The 15,344-nt window shown below is 52.1% G+C and overlaps 1 pseudogene; it reads left to right on the forward strand.

Moving 5' to 3' along the window:
* The first annotated feature begins 578 nt into the window (after positions 1–578).
* Positions 579–8,465, forward strand: LOC102424183 (annotated as a pseudogene).
* The last annotated feature ends 6,879 nt before the right edge of the window (positions 8,466–15,344 follow it).

Here is a 15,344-nt window from a genome sequence, read left to right on the forward strand (position 1 = left end):
TCACAGTGCAGGCGGTGCTTCTGTGGATGCATTTTGCCCTGAAAAATGGCTTTAAGATCCCCTGGTTAATGAATAGGGTGACACCAGAATCAAACTCATGAGTGGTTGTGAGGGTTAAATAACTGCTATCCCCACCCTCCCTTTCCTGGGAGAGAGAACGGCTGTTCTGGCAAAGTGTGTGCTCCTAGCTGGGCCTCTTGCCCAGACTTCCAAGCCCACTGATCAGCGGGCAGTCCCTGGACATGGTGGACTGATGGGTGCCCCCACGGTGGGGTGGTCCAGCGGGGTCCTGAGGTGCCAGCCGGTCCTCTGGTTCTGCAGATGCCCCGAGCTCCTGAGGAAGGAGCCATCTGTCCTGAAGGGGCCCCTGTTCTCTGGAGGGGGTCTTGGGAGTGGGGGGCTGGGGAGGCGCTCCCAGAACAAGACAGGGGGTGATTCCCACCTCCAGCCCCCTCCCCAGGCGCGTGGGCTGGAAGACAGAGCCTGGTCTTTCTTTCCAGCCATGGGACCTCCGTGTGCTGTTCAGGCAGTAAGTGCATTGCTCTTCCTAGCCATGACCTGCTCAGACCACGGGGACCATGAGCTGGCATTCTGAGAAAGCCCAGCGCCTGCTGGAGTTCTCAGGGGACCCGTTCTATGGACCAGTGATGGCGAACCTATGACACGCGTGTCAGAGGTGACACGCGAACTCATTTTTTTGGTTGATTTTTCTTTGTTAAATGGCATTTAAATATATAAAATAAATATCAAAAATATAAGTCTTTGTTTTACTATGGTTGCAAATATCAAAAAATGTCTATATGTGACACGGCACCAGAGTTAAGTTAGGGTTTTTCAAAATGCTGACACGCCGAGCTCAAAAGGTTCACCATCATTGCAATAGACGATCCCCAAACACAGTGTCTTGTTATATGTTCTAGATTCAACTTCTTCTTAGCTTCCTCTTAGAATCTTAGCTCTTCTTTTAAATATATTTTTATTGATTTCAGAAAGTAAGGGAGAGGGAGAGAGAGCTAGAAACATCAATGATGAGAGAGAATCATTTATCGACTGCTTCCTGCACGCCCCCCACTGAGGATCGAGCCTGCAACCCAGGCATGTGCCCTGACCAGAATTGAACCATGACCTCCTGGTTCATAAGTCGAGACTCAACCTATGCACTTTCTGGCCGGGCTAGAGTCTTAGCTCTTTGAGGACCACGAGATGAGTGAGGCTGGACGTGAGGTGCGAGGGGAGGAGAGACGTGTTGGGGTGGACGTAGGAGCAGGGCGCCAGGGACAGGTCATCCCAAGGGCACTGGCGTGCTTGGAGCCTCACGGTTGCTGGTCTCTCCATCAGAGGAGCAGCACGGCCCTTGCTGGCTGTGCAATGTGGACAAGTCACTCAACCTCTCTGAGCCTCGGCCTCCTCTTCTGGAAGCACAGGGATCCTCACCCTCTCCTGTGGAGTGACTCAGAGAATTACGACAGAGCAGTGTGGACAGTGCTGAGAACTCAGAAGGGGCTCCTCTGAGGCAGCTTCAGTCACTCGTTCCTCTGTTTATGGCATAAACATGTTCTCCTTGCTTCTTGTTTCAGACCCTGCAGTCAGGAAAGGAGGTGATAAACTCATTACGTTAATTAGGAGAGCGTTTGGCTGCTGAAAATCACAAAGGCTCAACCATGGGAGGCTCCCTTTTCTTTGAGGCTCCCTTTTCTTTCTCACAAAGGCCAAAATGGTGGTGTCTCCAAACAGAAGGGCATTTCCCTCTGATACAGCAGTTTAAGCGCATGCAGCAGTGCCAGGCGCCCAGGATCCTCCGAAGCTGCTCTGCCACCTGGCGCTGTGTCCGCATTCCAGCCCGTGGGAAGGGAAGAGAAGAAGTAGCAGGCCGTGCTCCCCTTGCAGTGGTTCTCAACCTTCTGGCCCTTTAAACACAGTTCCTCATGATGTGACCCAACCATAAAATTATTTTCGTTGCTACTTCATAACTGTAATGTTGCTACTGTGATGAATCGTAATGTAAATATCTGATATGCAGGATGGTCTTAGGCGACCCCTGTGAAAGGGTCGTTCGACCGCCAAAGGGGTCGCGACCCACAGGTTGAGAACCGCTGCTTTAAGGGAACCTGGGAGTTGCCTACACCGACACACCTGTGTGTTTGAAGTCACGTGCCTCGGGCCAGAACTTCGTTACGTGGCCACGTCTAGCTGCAAGGGAGGCTGGGGAAGGTCGTCTCTGGCTCAGTAGTCCTCAACCAGGGGAGATTTCACCCCCACTCCCAGGGGACACTGACAATGTCTAAAGACATTTTTGGTTACAACCGGGAGGGTGGTGATGGATGGAGGCCTGGGATGCTGCCGAATGTCTCACAGTGCACAGGACAGCCCTCCACAAGGAAGACTTATCCAGCCCCAAACGTTTAACAGCCTCAGTTGAGAAATCCTGCTCTAACTGGGCAGCCAGAACTTGGGGTTCTATTACAAATGAAGAAGGAGAGAAATGACACAGGGGACAACCAGCATATGTTGCTACAGTCACAGACACTGAGGGCTACATGATTGAAGAGGATTAAGTGATATCTTTTCCCAGGGGCATCTCTCTCCAGCAGGGATCAAAGCTTTAAGTCAATGGGCTTCGAGGACTATCAAGAATGAGCCCACAAGACAGGGAGGATTTGTGGCTGGGCAGTCTTGAAATCTCACCCCCTGGGTGGCCCATGCAGAGCCCTGCCACCGGGGAGGCCGGAACCCACAAGCCTCCCAGGGAGCCGGGCCCCACAGGTGGGTTCACAGCTCACCCTGCAGCAATTCAACCTCCAGGCTTCCCTTGAGCTGAATGGGGACCTTTTGAAACCCATTTCCGACTGGTTCTGTTTTCCAAGGAGGTGAAAACTGGGCCGAGCAAGAGGAAAGCTAGGGGGCCTTCATTTCCAGGGAAGATTCTGCAGTAAAATGTTCAGGATGTTCACCCGACACTAAACCACCTGTCTCAAACCCTAGCATGAGAACGTGCCTACCGCAAGAGTGAGGGTTTGGACATATTGCAAGGAGCTATTCCACTGCTGCCCTGTTTGGCTGCACTTTGTCCATATCAGTGGTTTACTGAGCACCTACATTCCAGAAACCGTCCCCAACACTTCAGAGGTAAGACCTCCTTCAATCTCTCCCTCAAATCCTGAAAAGGCTGCTGTCGTCCCCATTGCACAAGGGGTCCGAGAGGTGGCCTTGCCCGAGGCCACACAACTAGTAAGACGCAGAGAGACCTGTTTTGACCTTGGGAATGTCTGGCTCCAAAGTTTATGCTCTTTCCCTAATCACCTCTCCCTCTGCCAGGAAGGCCCAAAGGGGACCTGACCTACTGGTACGTGCCTGCACCTCCAAGGAAGGAGGTCCCTCCATCTGAGTCACTTGTTCCATTGTGTCACCCATAAACAAACCTCAGTCTGCGGATAAATACCACAGAGAATGGTGTCATCCGTTCTCTCATTTCCAGCTGGGAAAACAGGAGCACAGAGTGGTCAAGGGACCTGTTCAAAGCCACACAGCAGGCCAGAAAGTCTCCAGAGCCTTGTCTCCCTCTGCTCTCACAAATAAACAAACAGCCATGGCGCGGCAGCCCCGGCCACCCTGCAGGCTTTGCCAGGAAAGCCGAGCTGTTCATCAGGGCAAGAGGTCCGGGAAGCCGGCGGGTTTCATCCCGTGGGACGCCTGGGGCTGCGCAGAGGAAGCCGGCAGGGGAAAGGGTTGTTTTTGCCCACACGAAGAAAACAGCAATGACTCAAAGACACACGTGCTCCCAATCCATTGAGCAGAACGGGCCCAATTTTAGATAGATGCTCTTTTGAGCCTTCACCACACCCAGCGCCACAAGCCTGCATTTGTCAACAGGAAGCCCATCCCAGGGATGCGTATTCTGCTCCCTCCCTCGGCTGCCAGGGGTGGACTGCTGGGGGTCGGGTCGGTGGAATCAGAAGCAAGGGCCAGGTAGGCCACCGACCGAAGGAGCCAAGCCCAGGGAGTGACCTTCAGGCCTCTGAGGCAGGCAGTTGTGTGCAGCAGCCAGGACCTCAGATTTTCCCAGGCCAGGTCGACCACGAAGGGGCCTGAAATAGCTCTGAGGCGCTGTGCCCACGGGGCAGGGAGGGCAGCGGCCAGGGCGCGGGCGGCGAATGAGCACAGCGCCGCTTTGTTGGGGTGGCCCGGAGCTCTGGCCGCACAGGCTGGTCCACCTGCCGGCGACAGCTGGGAAGAGATGGGGGCCATGGCTGGGCTCAGCAGAAAGACAAAGCCACTGTGAGGCTATGAAAACCGGTTCCGTGAACCTGAAACTCATTGTAAGGAAAACAATCGGGCAGTCCAAGTGGAGAGGCATTCTGCAAAATAACAGCCTGGACCCCAAAATGTCCACACTGCCACCGCAGGATTGTTCCTAAAGCCCCCAAGTGGGACGAACCCAATGCCCATTAACTGACGAGTGGGTAGACAAGATGCGGCATATCCATACGATGGAATATTATTTAGCCATAAAAAGAAATGAGGTTTCCATACATGCTGCATGCAACATGGATGACTCATGAAAACATTATGCTAAGGGAACGAAGCCAGGCACAAAGGGCCACAGATTGTGTGACTCCATTGTATGAAGTGCCCAGAACAGGCAAAGCCATCGAGACAGAAAGCAGTTCAGTGGCTGCTATGGGCTGAGGAGCGGGAAATGGGGAGCGACTGCTAATGAGCACAGGGTTTCTGTTTGGGTTGATGAAAATTTTCTGGAGTTAGAAAGTAGTGACAGTTGCACAATTCGGTGATTGTACTAAAGCACCACTGGCATTTACACTGTAAAAGGGTGAATTTTATGGGATGTAAATTATAGTTCAATAAAAACGTTTTAAAAACATTATAACTAATACAATGTATGGTCCTTGATTGGACTCCATATTGAAAACAACGGTTTGGAGACAGGCACATTTGGAAATAAACGCTGTATTAGGGATAATATTGTGTCAATGTCAAATCTCCCGAGTTGACGAGGGCGCGGAGGTCATACCAGGAACTGTCCCGGCTCTTGGTAGAGACCTGCTGAAATATTTCGGGGGAAGTGGCAGATGCCTGCCATGACCTCTCTAATGGTTCCACATTTACAAAAACGACAAGGTTAAATCGCTTGCCCAGGTCGCATGACTAAGAAGAGGCAAGCTAAGAAATGACAAATGGTCTAGTGTGGGCTCTAGACACAGGTCTGCGCGGTGGGGGAGGCGGCGGGGACTGGGCTTTGGGGCCTTTGCCGGCAGCGGTGGGTTTGAAGGGCGTCAAAGGGCCGGACCTGGGGGAGGAGCCTGGACTGTGCGGAGCCGAAAGGACTGGATCCGTTGGTCCTTGACTTTTCTCTGTTTAATGATTGAAAGCTTGGAGCCACGGCAATGAAGCTTCGGCATCCACGATGCCTATTTTGTCTTGTTTGTCTTGTTAATATGTGTTTATTGATTTCAGAGAGAGGAAGGGGAAGGGAGAGGCAGATGGAAACATAAATGATGAGAGAGAATCTTTGATCGGCTGCCCCCTACAGGGATGGAGCCCGCAACCCGGGCATGTGCCCTGATTGGGAATTGAACTGTGACCTCCTGGTTCATGGGTCCGTGCTCAACCACTGAGCCACACCTGCCGAGCCACGATGTTTTTTTGACGTCGCCATTAATAATGAACCGGCTGGGAGAGTTGTTTGAGTTATTTTCTGATGTGTGCCCCCAAACACACGGGAACTCCCATTGTCAGTACAGGTGAAAGGGGACAGGAAACCAATCAACTCAGAAGCCACTGCCTCATGGGCTGTCAGAGTTCATGGTTCAGAGTGGCAACTTCAGCGAAGGAAGTGGGTGAGGAGGGGACTCTATTTGTGGAGGATTTTTTTTTGAAGTTGAGAGTTTTGTTGTTAAACACAACAAAGAATTTCTCTGGTCAACAGCCAACAGAGGAAAGGGTACAAATGGGTCACAGTTCTTCATAACAAGAAAACCAACTCCTCATGGTGTTGTCTCTGGGCACGTGGTTTCCGGTCAAGACGTTGGGAGGGAGGTAGCAAACCAGAAAACAACGCAACCAGCAAACCATGTGCTGAGGCATGGACACTGTTGTGGAGGGTGGTTCCCAAATCTAAAGCTAAGAAAGGAGAAAAGAAAAGGCATAAATCCTTCTCCCCCTCATCAGTGACTCAGATAGCTCAAGTGGTTCTCTGCCTTCTTCCAATTCTTCTGATTCTGAAGGTACTTCTGAAGAGAAATGAAAGAGAAAGAAGAAAGAAAGAAAGAAAGAAAGAAAGAAAGAAAGAAAGAAAGAAAGAAAGAAAGAAAGAAAGAAAGAAAGAAAGAAAAAGCCCTAGCTGGTTTGGCTCAGTGGATAGAGTGTCGGCCTGTGGACTGAGGGGTCCCAGGTTCAATTCCAGTCCAGGGCACATGCCTGGGTTGCAGGCTCGATCCCCGGTAGGGGGCGTGCAGGAGGCAGCCGATCAATGATTCTCTCTCATCATTGTTTCTATCTCTCCCTCTCCCTTCCTCTCTGAAATCAATAAAAATATATTTAAAACATAAAAATAAAAAATAATGCCTTGAATTTAAAAAAAGAAAGACAGAAAGAAAAAAGAAACACAAGAATTCCTGAAAACACAAGAAAGAAAAGAAGAAGTGAAAGAAAAGCAAGAGCAGTGCATCTAGTGAAAGTGAAGCTAAGAACCTTTTTAGTTTGTTTTGTTGTTCTTGCTCATCCTCACCCGAGGATATTTTTCCATTGATTTTTAAAGAGAAAGTGGAAGAGAGGGAGGAGAGGCAGAGAGAGAGAAACATCGCTGTGAGAGAAACATATCGGTTGGTTGCCTCCCACATGCACCCCAACCAGGGCCAGAGATCGAGCCTGCAACTGAGGTGTGTGCTCTTAACCAGAATTGAACCCAGGACCCCTCAGTCTGCGGGCCGACGCTCTATCCACTGAGCCTAACTGGCTAGGACAAGGCTGAGGATCTTGATGCACAACCCCAGTCTATTGTCCGTCCAGAAGAGACCCCCAGACCCGAAAACAGATTTCTAATGAGAAAACGCCCTCTTAGAGCTGGTGAAAAGGAAAGGAAAAGCAGAGACAGAGCAGCCACCCAACTCCCAGCCTGCTCATGCCAGGGGCGACGTTCAGTACTGGGTCTGCAGGAAAATTCAAGGAGAGGACCAAGGCGCTACCCAACTCCATCCAGCTCCAGCTCAAGGGATTTCTTCTGACGTAGCAAGACTCCTCCACATTGGAGCCCGGAGATGCAAAGAACTCAAAGAATGAGAGTATCATGTGTTGAAAGATGGGTAAAGGGGATAAGAGTGAGTTAAATGAAATAAAAGAAAACCAAAGAAGCCCAGTGAGAGCAAAAGAGAAAAATAACTGATCACAGGGTCTGAGAGTTCAAACAGGAAAAGTAAAAAAGAAAATAAAAAAAATTAAAGACCATAAATCTCACAGCAAAGAGAGAGACATCAGAAGAAATTCAGGAGGACAAAAAAGGTAAGTATAATGAAAACAAGGTGAAGAAAAGGGCAAAACTAAAAGTAGGAGTAAAAGCAGAGAGAAGTCAAAGAGTAAGGAGAGATACGCCGCATGATGGGCGTGAAGAAAAGAGGACGAGGTCGGGGTAAAGGAAAGGTCCTGCGACTGCTCAGGGAAAGGACGTGCTGATTCTCAAGGGGAAGGTCGGGAGAGGAGTGGAAGTCTAGGCCAGCATGTCACACTCGCGTCCAGGCGGTAGAGGCAAAAGCAATGAGCATGAGCGTAATAACAGTAAGAAAAAGGAGAGCCGCGGTCTCGGAGCAGAGAATGTGCTGCAGCTAAAGGCAGACCCAGCTACAACAACAGAGCAAGGAACACAGCAGACGTGGGGACAGGAGCAGACGGTGTGGCCGTGCTGGCAGCAGATGCCAGGAGTGCCGTAGACACAGAGCAGGAGAGCAGGACAAGGGGAGGTCAGGGAGCCCAGGGAGGAGAGCAACACCAGGTGGGCCGGGAGGTAAAGAGAGGAAGAGAAGGAGAAGAGACTCGCGGAGCTCAGAGAGAGAAGGAAGTCAAGGCAGAAACAAAGAGAAATATAGAAACCAAGAAAGTCAGAGTTCCCACAGAAGATTCTGAGGGTGAGAAGAGAATGTGCTCTAAAAATCCTGATCGTAATAGTTCAAATAATAACAGGGATAAAAAGGCTGATGGAGATCAAAGTCCATTCTCAAAAAGGAAACCAAGTAGTCAGGACACTGAATTAAAGTTCCCCACATTGAAAAAGAAGGAGGATGAGGAGACCAGATCCTCAGCTGAAAAAAGAAAACCAAAAATCCAAGGGTCGGGATAATGGCCGGGTACGTGATGAAGATAAGAAACGCGATCAGGAATCCAGCCCTGGAACAGAGGAGGCAAAAGTGGATGAGTGTGTGTATAAGCGTCTGATCTCCACCTGTCTCCAGTTTTAAGTTTCGGAGACTTGTTGATGAATCTCCTTTATGTTGTTTTCCTCTTTACATTGTTTTTGGGTTGTTTTATGCTTGTCCTTTTTTTTTTTTAAAATGTTGACTTTATTGAGTTGATCTTTTGATAATCTGCAATCTGGATAATTTGTACTATTAAAGTTTTCATAAACTTGAAAAGAGAAAAACAAATAATACAAACCAACAGAAAAAGAACATGGGCTCTAGAGCCAGACTGCCCAGGCAAACGTGCAGCTCTGGCCCCTACCAGCTGTGTGACCTTGGGCAAGTTCCTTAACCTCTCTGTGCCCATTCTTCTCATTTTAAAGTGGGGATGATGATGGTGATAGTGTATTCCTCCTAGTGTTATGCAAGCTAACACATGTGAAGCCCTTAGTGCTCTGAACCTGTTTGAGAGGGAAAATCGGAAACCAGGTCTCATCTCTAGCAGAGACCAGACCTTTATGCTGCCTCCTCCTGGAGAGGTGGTGGGATCTCACTGCACACCAGGATCGAGAGAACGTCTTTAAAAACTACCAGAGGGTGCAGGAACTGATGGGTGAATAGGCCCGAGACAGGGAAGGCAAACCACAAGGGGCCTGACCTCAGAAAGCAAGTCCAGGGGCATAGGAGGGAGTCAGGAGTGGGGAAAGCCAGTGGAGAGGTGCCACCTGAGTCAGGACTGACAACGGGGGATGCCCTAAATTGACAGAGAGGGAACCTGAGGGCTCGATTCAGAAGAGTCGTGGGTTCAATTCCTGGCCAGGGGCACGTACCTCCGTTGCAGGTTCATCCCTGGCCCCTTTCTGGGCATATGCAGGAGGCAACCAATTGATGCATCTCTCTCACATCAATGTTTCTCTCTCTCTCTCTCTCTCTCTCTCTCTCCCTCCTCTTCCTCCCTTCCCCTCTCTCTAAGAAATAAATGGAAAAATATAAAATGTGAGGTTCTATTGCTAATGAAAAAAAGGGGGGTGGCTATGACCAGCCCCTGCCCCAGTCTCCAAAGGCAAAAGACAGGACCAAAATCAAAAGATGTGCTCTGACCTCTGTGAGCCCTTGACCTGGAGTGATTCTCAGCATCTCCCTGAGCCTCAGTCCCAGAGGGCTGTGGAGGGCCAAGTGGCATGACGCTGTGGAAGGACTTCATAGACCATAAAGCACCATTCCCATGTAAGGGCTGCGCTGTGCTCTGCCATCGATGCTGAGAGGGGCAGCTGCCTGCTGCGGGGAAAGGCAGAGGAGCCTGAGGAAGCGGGAGGCAGCATTGGCTGGACACATAGAAGGAGGACGGAGATGCCGCTGCCACTGGGCTGTGCATGAGAAGCTGCAAGCAGGAGCCGTTCCCCAGGGCCACATGCCCCAGGTCACGTAAAACCCAGGGTCTGGCAAAGGTCCCGCTTCAGCCCTCAGGGCCCCAGACAGGCAGGCAAACAAACCTGACACCTGGGGGAGGCCCAAACCCCCAGGGGAGAGGGGAGGCCTCCAGGAGCAGAAACCAAGTTCTGGGGCCCACAGGCCAAAATAACTGGCCGATTGAGTCAATAGGCCAACACATTGGTCCAGCCAGTGGGGGGAAACCAGAACCAGCCAGATCTATTATTTAGCAGTTTGTCATCAAGCAAATATATAAACTATCCCCTCCCCCCACCCCAACTGCAGGGTTGTTTGGTGTTAGGAGTCACCTTGGGTCACCCAGGGCCAAGGCCAGTGTTTCAGATCAGCTCTCCCAGTGTCCAAGGAGGGGGAAGGGACAACCTCTTTTCTAGGCCCCGCCCCTGCAAGCATCTCCCCCAGGGGGCGGTGGGACCTCAGGGGTGCACTTGAGGAAGTTTTCTGACACAGTCCACCCACAGGGCTTTCTGATTGCCTACTGTGCGCCTGCCACCCCAGAGGCCGGACCATGGGGGTCAGGGCCTTTCTTTGGTGCTGGGGGGTGCCCCCTTCCCCTCCAGGTCCGGGACAGGGTGCGCTTTGGAAAGCTGACTATTCAGGTTCAAAAACTAATTGCTTACAGCTCCTGGGGGCGTGGGGAGTGGGGCAGCGCAGATCACAGCAGCGCAGAGAGCTATAAACCCGGCTCCCTGCCCTCTGGCTTGGCACAGAGTAAGTGTGTGAGTCAGGTTTCGGTAGCTTTACTTTCTAGTTCACCATCCCCTTCACTCAAGACTCACACCAGGACCTTAGAGAAAAGTCTTGTTCAAGGAAACATACACAGTATACAGAAAAGAACACACGGTATGTGCAAAGCAGCGCGGAGAATTTCCCCCAAGTGTTACCCAGACAACAGCATCTAAATCAAGAAATAGAGCTTTGGCGCCCCGAAAGCCCCCCTGGGGGCCCCTGCCAGTAATTACTCCCCAAGGGTAGCCCTCCTGACCTCCTGCGCCATAGCTTCACTTTCCTGTTGTGGAGCTTTGCACGAATGGGATCATACAGGCCCTTCTCTTTCAAGTCTGGCTGATTTCACTCAACGTTGTGTCTGTGCGATTCACCCAGATTGTAGTGTGGTTGTCATTTATTCTCACAACAGCAGAGCATTCCATTGTGCGAATGACCACGCTTCGTTCTGCTGCAGAGGGACACTTGGATTTGGGCTGTTTCAGTTGGGAGCTGTCACAAAAGTGCTGCTAAAAGCAGAGCTTTCTTTTCACAACCAGGACCCACATCCTGTGTGTGTGTGAGGGGGGGAGAGGATGTATAATATAAAATTTGCCATTTTAACCATTTTGAAGGGTATAAATTTAGTAGCATTAGTCACACTGTTGTACAACCATCACCACTATTTCCAAATGTTTTCATCATCCCAAACACAAAATGTTACCTGTTAGGCAGTAACTCTCCGTTTCCCCGCCCCCAGCCCTGGGAACCTCTATTCTGTGCTCTGTGTCTATGACTGCGCCTGTTCTAGGTGCCTCGCACAATGGGAGTCACACAACGTCTGTCCTTTGTGACCGGCTTCTGCAGCTCAGCCTTGTGTCTCCAAGGCTCACCCAGAACCAGAACCAGAACTGCATTCTTCTGATGGCCGAATAGTATTCCACTGTGGGGCGGACCTCACCTTGCTGACCCGCTCATCTGTCGATGGACACCCGGTTGCTTCCACGTTTGGGCTGTTGTGGCCAATGCTGCTATGAGCATGCGTGTGCGCGGATCTTTTCCTGGGGACCTGCTGTGTGTGCAGGACTGAGGTAGGTACTCACCACCCGTCAGCAGGCTGCGTTAGAATAAAATGAAAGGATTATCCCCAGGCTACAGATGTGGAAACTGAGGCTCAGAAAATCAAGGAACTTTCCCAGAATCAAGGAGCTGATCGAAGTGGCTGAGGCCATGGCTCTAATCCAGACCTTTGACCCCAAGTCCAGTGTTCTTCCCACCCCTCCCACCCCCACCCCTGCATCTCCCTGGCCACGGAGGGAGTTAGAAGAGTTTGGTTTGCAGCCTGGTTCTTGCTTCAGCTCAGGTAGGAAATCTTTCCCTTGGAGCCACTAAACCCGGCCGTGCTTTCTGGAAGCCTTTTCCTCTCCTTGGCAAACAGCCCGGGGCAAGGGAACAAGAGAAGCTTCTTGGCCCCTTGGACTCAACCCTCAAGCTTCGTGCTCTGGGATTTGTTTAAGCTACACTTTCTGTCACACCTCTGCCCTCCTGCCACCAGCCTCCTGCGTGGCCCAGGGCTCAGGCCACATCTAAGACCTAATTAGATTTTTATTCCAGGGACCAGGAGAGGACCGCCTCACTCAACGTGACCTTGTTCTGCGCCCCGCCAGGTAAATGTTGGTGGAAGACGCCAACTGTGTGTTGGGCTGCATGTAGTTTGTTCTGGGAAGTGACCAAATGCGCCCCATGAGTCCCTGTCCTGGGGGCAGCCCTGTCTGCCTGCAGGAGTGTGTTGAGGGAAATTAAGGGAGAGGACAGAGGCCAGCGAAAAACCAGGATCAAGCCCATCAGGTGGGATTCTGGTGGGACAGAATGCGGCCGAGGGCTCTGGAGGGAGGTGGGGGACACCAGCGGGGACATCCTGGCCAGGGCCTGTTGGAGGCCTTGTTGCTTCAGTGCCTCCAGCTAGGCCCAGGGAGGGGGAGCCACAAACACAGGCTCCCGGGCCTGAGCCCCTCTTGGTCCTAAAGTAAGGCAGCCCTACGCACTCGCCTCTGGGCTGAATTGGGGCGTCAGGCCTCTCGCTGACTCCTGCCCAGGGAGCTCCGGGGAGCAGCACTGGGGTGCATAGCTGGGTCCCCCACCCCGACCCCAGGCCTTGCTGACCCGGTGCCCTGCCAGCCTTCTTCCCACCAACAATGGGCCTTTCAGCAGCCTCCGCCCTCATGGAAAATCCCCGGAGTCTGCTTCCCCGGAGGCGAGGGTGAGGGATGCCAAGACCCTAGGAGGTGAAGCTGCCACACCCCACAGGCGCCGGGACCAGCCTGCTGCCCTGCCCTGGGTCCCCAGCCCAGCGCTGCTCAGGGGACCGGCTGCCTCCACCCGAGCTCTGTCCGTTTGAGAACTAATTTAAAAAATTTTAAATTTAAGCATATACCCACTCATTTATTCCTGTTGCATAAGTGCAGAGGTTTGGTCAGGGGCACCTCCCTTTTTCTCCACTGTTCTTTGGTCCCCGCGCCAGCATCATCCCCACTGCCAGGAAACCATATGGAGAACCTAAACTGAACGCCTCTATATTTTTATCCATGTTCATATACACGTATGCAAACGTGTCTTCTGCATTTGCATAAACACAAATGCATATAAATGGAATCTCGTCGGACATATTTTTCTGCATCATAGGAACTACTGTGGTTGTATAGTGGTCTTTTTAAAAAATATTAACTACACACAGTGAAGTTCACCTTCGTTCATTTATTAAGCCACCCCCTCTGACAGGCATCACTGCATTCCCGTTTTTTGCTACTGTGAGCTACGGTGCTAACATCCTTGTGACAGGCCCACATGAGCCCAGAAGTGGGGTTGCTGGGAGGAGGTGTCCCTGGGTTCAGCTTTAGGAGATATCACTGTTGCAAAAGGCCTACCTACCGCCTCACAGCTGCCACCTGAGTGAGGACGCCCTTCCCTCACCCCCAGCACCAGTGCTCAGTGCCTGTGAGTCCCCGCGAGCCGGGGCCAGCTCAGGTAGCTCACTGTCACTCTAACTTGTACTTCCCGGACCCCTTCATGAACTTGAGCATATTTTCATCTGCTTGGCGGCCACTTGGCTTCGCTTTTCCCGGGACTGCATCCTCCTGGTACAGATTGATCTACTTCAAGCACAGAAATTCCCATTTGCCCAGGACGGGGTGCAAGGGTGAGTGGAACGGTCTAGTTAGTAGAACGTTCCCTCATTTCTCACAACCAATTGTGAGTTTTCAAAAGATGAGACCATAAGCAGTCGCATGTAACAAATACGATAGGCGTGTGAGGAATGGAAAGTGAGTGGGCTTTGGGGTCACTTACTAGCTATGTGCTGTTAGGTAAGTCACCCAACCCCTCTGAGCCTCAGTTTGCTCATCTGGGAAACAGGGATAATAAATGTCCTGCTGCCCACTTCTGTGTGGCTGTTGAAAAGCTTGTCAGTTATTTATGTAAAGAACCTGGGATACTGTAGGTGGTCACCGAGTGGTAGTCAGTTGTGATGAGTTGGCTCAGGCTTTCCTCTGGTGCTTACATAGGTCTTTCAGAGGCGGGGAGACGGGGGTGAGGTGGGGAGCCCCACTGCCCACAGCATTGCAGGGGTCTGGCTGGGACATTGTTTAAGGGCCCTCTGGCCAGATTCACATGCACCAGGGTTTCCCACTTGGGGCTGGATAACTCTTTGGTGTAGGAGGCTGTCCTGTGCTTTGCAGAATGTTGAGCAGCATCCCTGGCCTCTACCCACTAATTTCAATAGCACAGCCCACTCCTCTGGTCATAACAATAAAGTGTTCCCGGACCTGAACAAATGTCCCCTGAGGGGCCACGTTGCCCCACCACTGATCTATGCCCCCTGGGAGAAACTTCCCGAGGGTTCACATAGCGAGGGGAGCGGCCTCTCCCATGCCCGCTCCCTCGCCGCAGGTCGTCCCCCACCTTCGGGGTCTAAATGCCAGCCAGGTCTGAGCAGGGGGTGCAGCGTGGGGAGGAGCAGGCGCGGGTGTCTTCCCTATGGATGCCCTTGGAATGCTCAGCCTGGGCACAGGAGGGAACGGGCATGCTGTGGGCATAGGCTCTCTGCAGCTGCCCACAGTGGGAGCTGGGCCGTGTGCCTTCAAAGGCCCACAGGCTGACCGGAGGCGATCGAGCCCAGACGAGGTCACAGAGTGACAATGGACAAGCGCTGTTCTGTGCTTCTCTCTGTGTATGTGACCCAGGCTGGGCGACCAGAGAACATGGGCACCAGCCCTCCCTTCGCATGTGTTCCTCGCCCATTTCAGGCAGGATGTTTCGTCCTCACTGCACACTCTGCCCCCCACCCCGGCCTCAGTGCCTCACCTTTCGTCCCGACTCAGTTCGAGTCCACGCGCACGTCTGGAGCTGCGGGGCGCGTCCCAGTGCCCGTCTTCCCTTCCTCACGCGGGCGCAGCGGGGGCAGCGCCCTGCCAGAAGCACTCCATCTCCCGGGCTGGCTTGCAGCTTGGTGTAGCCGTGGGACTGTTTTGGTTCATGAGGGACAACCAGAGGGTGATGGGTGGCTTGTAGGTAGCCTCCTTAAAAGGGGGGCGGGGAGATATCCCTCTCTGTCCTCTGTCCTTCATTCTCTCTTTCAGGGAGTCAGATGTAATGCCTGGAACCTCAGCAGCTATTTGGGGCCACGAGGAGCATTTGAGGATGACGGAGCAGAAAGACAGAAGGACCCTGGGGACTGCGAGCTGCTGTGCAGCCCTGGGGCTGGGGATTCACGGGAGGGAAGAGACCCTG

This window comes from Myotis lucifugus, unplaced genomic scaffold (genome assembly GCF_000147115.1).
Source record: "Myotis lucifugus unplaced genomic scaffold, Myoluc2.0 scaffold_1124, whole genome shotgun sequence".
Lineage (NCBI taxonomy): Eukaryota > Metazoa > Chordata > Mammalia > Chiroptera > Vespertilionidae > Myotis > Myotis lucifugus.